We start from the raw sequence: 6,000 nt of genomic DNA, 5'->3' as shown, positions 1-6,000 counted from the left end.
TGAAGTTTGCTCCAATTGATCTTAGGGCTACTTCGGAGCAACCTAGTGCTAGATTTGACAAGTGTGCACCACACCTAACCCACTAGACTCACCTAGGTCAAGCTACTAGTCCATACCCCCCTTAATAGTATGACCAAACAAAAAACAAAGTCCTAAACTACTCTAAGTGTCTCTTCAACACCAAACAACACTTAAAACTAGTCCATCCTTAATCTCATCGTCCATCCTTTGAAAACCAAAACGATTTCCATCGTAGGGGCATGACAACCATGATTGCCCAATCAATTGCCATTACTATGACCTAACTTAATTGTCTCTGCAAAACACACGTTAGTCATAGTAATCTCGTATTGTCATTAATCACCGAAACCTAACTAGGGGCCTAGATGCTTTCAATATGCAATGCATTTATGTCTTAATGCTTCATGATTATGCATGATGATGAATATGATCAAGGTTTTAATTGCTTTTTAACATCTAGGATGTTACAGTAGGCCCAGTAGCCCGCTACCCCATGCCGACATGGTTACAACGCCACACAAACAGCAAGCCACCGGATTGAGGGCGTGGTCGCCTTGGTCTATGCCCCATGGTTCTCTGGAGTCCTTCCACCCTCGAAGAAGCAGTCGCTCGGTGGACAACACCAAGCTCACTCGGAGGGAAGCGTCGCACTTCATCGCCACCGCCATCACCGCTGAAGAAGATGGATCTAAGGAAGAAGAAGAGAGGGGGCTAGAGGAAGGGATTGAAGATGCCGTGTCCCCAAGGGGCCCCCTTTATAGCCAAAGGCGGTGCGTTGTGAGCGGCTTCGGGCCCTCTGAACAGCCATCAGCGGCTACAAAGGACCCTGGGGAACCGGCTAGGCGTCCCTTTAATCCCCACAGCATGCCTTCGGGTGGTTGCGTGATGATGGCTGTGCAGTAAAGGTGGAGTTAGGGAACCGCTGGCAACAAGTCTAGTCCTGGCTCCACTTTCCCCTACGTGCGCCACCCACTCCACGCACGCCACCTCATAGGACTTGGGGGGATCCGCCTACCCTAGGCCCACCGGCTATCATCGACGGCTTGGATCCACGTGCACCAAGTGTCGCGGCTCCTCCTCCACTTGATCTGCTCCACGTGGCCCTAACATCCCATCTCCTAGATGAGACGGTATGGCACGGGGGCATGCACGCGCGCGACATAACCCATCCACCAGGCACGACGGCCTAGACACCATCAACCGCTTGTGCAAGGCTTTAGCGGGCGGGACGTGCCCAGAAGCTGCCCCCTTCGCCGACAAGGAGGCACCACAATGGCCTTGGGGGCTGCACTGGCTCCCCAGACCGAGTAGCCCAACCGCCCGATCAATGGGTGCTCGGGTGACGCATCCCCAAAAAAACCAACTAACTCCCCGGAGTTGGGTCAGGAGCCGCTGAGTAGTGGGCCCACAGCAAGCTATAGAGGGTTAGCCCTAGAAGGCTGGCTTGAGAGGACCGGGACCTGTTATCGTAGCCCTCTGAAGGGCATGGAGATCCAGATGATCATATGGTCTCTAACCAGAGCCCAGCGCTCTTGATCACCCAGCCCACAGCAAGCTTCGATCAGAAAGGAGGGGGCCCTGGGCCTATAGTCGGTGACTCCCAGACGAGTCTGCTGAGCTCTCGCTCAAGTCAAAGACCCATGCGACATAGATTCACGAAGGGATTGACATCATCTTTACTCAACCTCAATAGCCGAGCACCATCCATCACACCGAAGAAGAAGGCCCCAAGCTAGGCACAGCACTCTCGCCAGCGGAAGCCATCCTCGCCAAGGAGGGTTCGGTCACCAGAAGATCGAATTCAGCCCTACATCACCATCACGCCAGGTGAGGCCACGAAGGGCTCGGGGGCTCCTGATGAGATCCTAACATATAGGTATGTTAAGCCTCAGGTCCAATGGTTCCCAAACAAAGAAGACCCTCCGATCGACCCCTTCAGGATCGCCTAGGGGCTCGAGGGCTATGTCTATCGGGCATGCTCGCGCGCACCCTTTGGCAAAGAGACATGGCCAAGCCTGACTCGACCGCAGCTTCTGCCTAGGTCTCAGGGCTTCCCCGAGCCTTGGGCTCTTGATCTACGACATCTCTAGGCTCGGCCCTTGGCTCCTGCTCGGCTAACGATGCCAACCAAGGCCTGGGCACAAGAAGACAAGCCCTAGGCTATCGATGCCTAGGGGCTCCCTAGCACTGCTCCCTAGGCATGCCCCTGCCAACTGCTCCTCCGATAGGGTCACATCCGGGCGTGACATAAGAAGACAAAGCTTCTGGCGGCCTTCGGGGGCTCAGGGACTTCTAGGCCCGCACATCAGCCCCTAGAGCTGACCTCCTTTGCCACCAAGAAGACTCCAGAAGGTCTCACCCAAGGGAGGCCGGTCGAAGCTGACACCCTCTAACACGTAGAGTGTCAGAACAGAGTAGCCAGATGATGCCCATGCTTCTTCAGCTCCAAGACACCTCGACGGTCCACGACGCACCACTGCAAGCCCCTCCTGGACTCCGACGCACGTAGACCAAAGACTAGAACCCTCAAATTGCCTTGTACCTGACCTATCTCATTATACAAGGGATAAGGTCGGATCTATAGGGGAGAGGATCCTAATTCGATCACCAGACACTCCATTACATTCCATCTATCTCTGCTCTACACCAAGAGCAAGGCAACCCAGAGAGGGGCACCGAGAGCCCCTCCTCCACCGCATCCCACCGTCCCCTTCCTCTCCAACGAGGGGGAGACTCCACCAGTGGTGAGGCAATCTTAGGATTAGCACCGAGCTAACCCACTACCCTAGACCAGTTTTTTCCCCACGGTGCGGAGCACTCCCCTCGGCTCTGAACCTCCCGTCATGGACGCTAGACCTTCCCTCGCGTGCACAGCAACCCGAGGCGGAAGAAGGCTGTACTGTCAGGGATGTCCTGTGGACCCTAGAACCAAACCGGCGCCCCCGAAAAGCAAGATTGGCGCGCTCCAATCTTGGGCATGGCCCACGTGTAAGAGAGAGTGAGCGAAAAGAAGGGCGCAGGGTCGCGCGGGTGGGAGGCGCATGTAGCTCGCGAGGCTAGAAAAAATCTCCCCATCCTTATCCTGTCAACTGCTCACCTCCCAGATTCGTCTCCCCATTCTCCTTCCCTTTCTCTCTCTCCCTCTCAGATCTCGGCAGCCGGCGGCGGAGCACGGCCAAACACAGGTAAGGCCGCCACCATTAGGCGTCCCTGTGATAAGCTGAGTTGAGGTTCCCTCTCTCTTCTCATAGCTTCTCCCTCTCGTTCCTTCTCAGGGCCATGGTGTCACGGCACCTCCGAGGACCGCACCGACAATCGGCAACGGCACGGGCACGGCGTCGACATGCTGCCGCTTCTCTCTATTCTCCATGGCCTCGTGCCATGCCTCGACGGCACTTGGGCGGATGCGAGGGCCCCAAGCCCCTTGCGGTGGCGTTTGAGATCCAGCAACGGCGACAGTGCTTGGGCCACCCGAGTCCCCTAGCGCCAGGCACCTATGAGCACCCCCAGTGCCGGCAGCATCAGCTCCCCCAAGCGGTGGCATGAGATCCACCAAGCGGCGGCGCGAGATCCCCGGCAGCAGTGCTAGCTCCCCCAAGCAGCGACACAAGATCGGGAGTATGAGATCCCCCTTAGCACGAGCTCCCCTGGCGGTATGGTTATTGTTTAAGGTAAGCACCCTTTCTCCGGCCTTCCTGCTGTGCGAAGCCAAGCACCGGACGAACCCTAGATTATTCTATTTGGCAATCTGTATTTCGATCTGATCTAATCACAACTTCACAAACGTATGCACCACGGCCAGGGCGCCAGGCCGGCAGCCATCCTCCCAGTTGTGCAATCTTCTTCCCCTTTTCCCCTCCCTATTCTAATTCGCTCACATGTCACCAGGGCACCAGGATCTAAATGTTCTATGTTTGATAAAGTATACAAGGGCATTCCAGATATTTAATTTATAAAGCATATACAAGGGCTCCATGATTTTGCATTGCTCACCACAACGTCTCTACCCAATGATGTTTTGACCTTTTCTTTGCAGGTTGGGTGCATCATTGCAAACTCAAAGATCTAGTTATGCATAGATCCGGCTTCAGCACTGAATTTTTTAGGTGGCCCTTCTACAGAGTGCTAGAGCACTGAGCAATAGACATTGAATATTATGATTTGACTTATTAAAATGTTTGTTTGCAAATAAACGACTCTGTAGAGGTGCTAGAACCCTGAATTTATATTGTTTTAGGTAATTTATATTGTTTTAGGCAATTTATACCCATCTATAGAGGTGCTAGAACACTAAATTTGAACAATAGGCACTGAATTTGTATTGGGCAGCTACATTTTCACTGATTTGCTGTACAGACATGCAGTCCATTTGTCCTCAATGAGCTGTGCCTTATTACCTAGATATAGGTTAATAATTTGTGTTAACATTTGCTTGCACTTTTGTCAATTTGCATTTGGCAACTACTTGCAGGTGAAAAAGATCAAACTGTTCTATAGGACAAGACACTTTTCAACTAGATTAGGTAAAAAATGTTTATCAACTATCATATGCCTACATTACCTTTCCTCACTTAATAGAAGCATGCCATTTAACATTGACCGAATAATTTCCAAGAGTTAGTATGTCCACTTAGAAAAAGAATGATTTCCAAAAACATTGACAATATTATCTATTCACTCACAGAGGACATTACTTGAGATGATCGATTTCCAAGATTTAGTCTGTTTGCAATTATAAAGGTCCAAGAAGCATCCATCACGTTGATACAAATTTTTTGCAGGTCATTGCTGACAATAAAAAACAAATAGAGATACTGCCTGTCATGCTTAAGGAAGAAGAAAGTAAACATGGTAAGATTACCGGCTCACATTATTTTTGCTCTTAGTTGACCTATTTAGGAACTGATGCTATGCAAACACAAGATCTGACTGTAGTGTTATCCAAAAAAAGATTTGACTGTTCTATGATTCATATAGATTTTCTGTCCTTGCATCACTAGTGGAATAATATACTCAAGGGCAGTCCTGAATTTAATTGATAATAAAGCATACACAAAGCTAGTGAGTTTCATTCACTTGCCATCTTCCCTGCTTCTATCTGTCCCAGGTCTTCCCCTACCTCTGTAACACAATGGTGAGATCCCTGACTGCATTGGCTCTTACTGTATGGTACAAAATTATTTTTGGTCTGGTGCAACTATTGTTATTTACATGCATTGGACCGAGGTGCTAGATACATGTTTTATTAGGACTGTTCTAGTGTTTCAGACAACACTACAAGACTGTTTTAGCATTTCAAACCACACTGCACAAAGTGCACGTAAGCTTTAGTGTTTTAGTGCTCTATTTGTATCTGAACTGCAATTAGAAGATTCTACTTACACTTGCTGTGAGTATAATCTCATGGCTACATCCATGACATATGATGATCTCATGAATGGTTCTATATATCTTGTTTTGATTGTAGAGAGGGACCAGACATGTGCAGTAGCTGCTGCATTGCCATCACAAGGCCTGTTAGGATAGTTACTTGACTTCTATTTCTTACATATGTAGCACTGCAGCTTCGCTCTTCTGAGTTTATTTTGCAAGACAACTAGAATGTAGCTTAAGATTGATTTGTTGAACATTGTACTATCTGATCTATGTACAATGTTAAGATATGGTTATATGTACCAAGACTACTGAGTGTAACATTTACCGCTTGTGTGGATGCATGATTAAATGATGAGTATTTGATTATATGTACCAAGACTACCTAGTGTGACATTTAGGATGCATGATTAAATGAGCTATGAATCACTGATTTGAATGGTTAAATGATGGTTTATGGAGCCCTGACGGTTGGCAACCGACAAGGAAGATCCTATGTTCTCCTGACGGGTTGTAGCCGACGGGAAAGATTTAGATTTTCCCTAACGGTTTCAAGACGACAGGAAAGATTTGGATTTTGCCTGATGGTAGGTGACCGACGGGGAA

This window comes from Miscanthus floridulus, chromosome 17, assembly GCF_019320115.1.
Source record: "Miscanthus floridulus cultivar M001 chromosome 17, ASM1932011v1, whole genome shotgun sequence".
NCBI lineage: Eukaryota > Viridiplantae > Streptophyta > Magnoliopsida > Poales > Poaceae > Miscanthus > Miscanthus floridulus.
Note: the sequence above shows the minus strand (reverse complement) of the source record.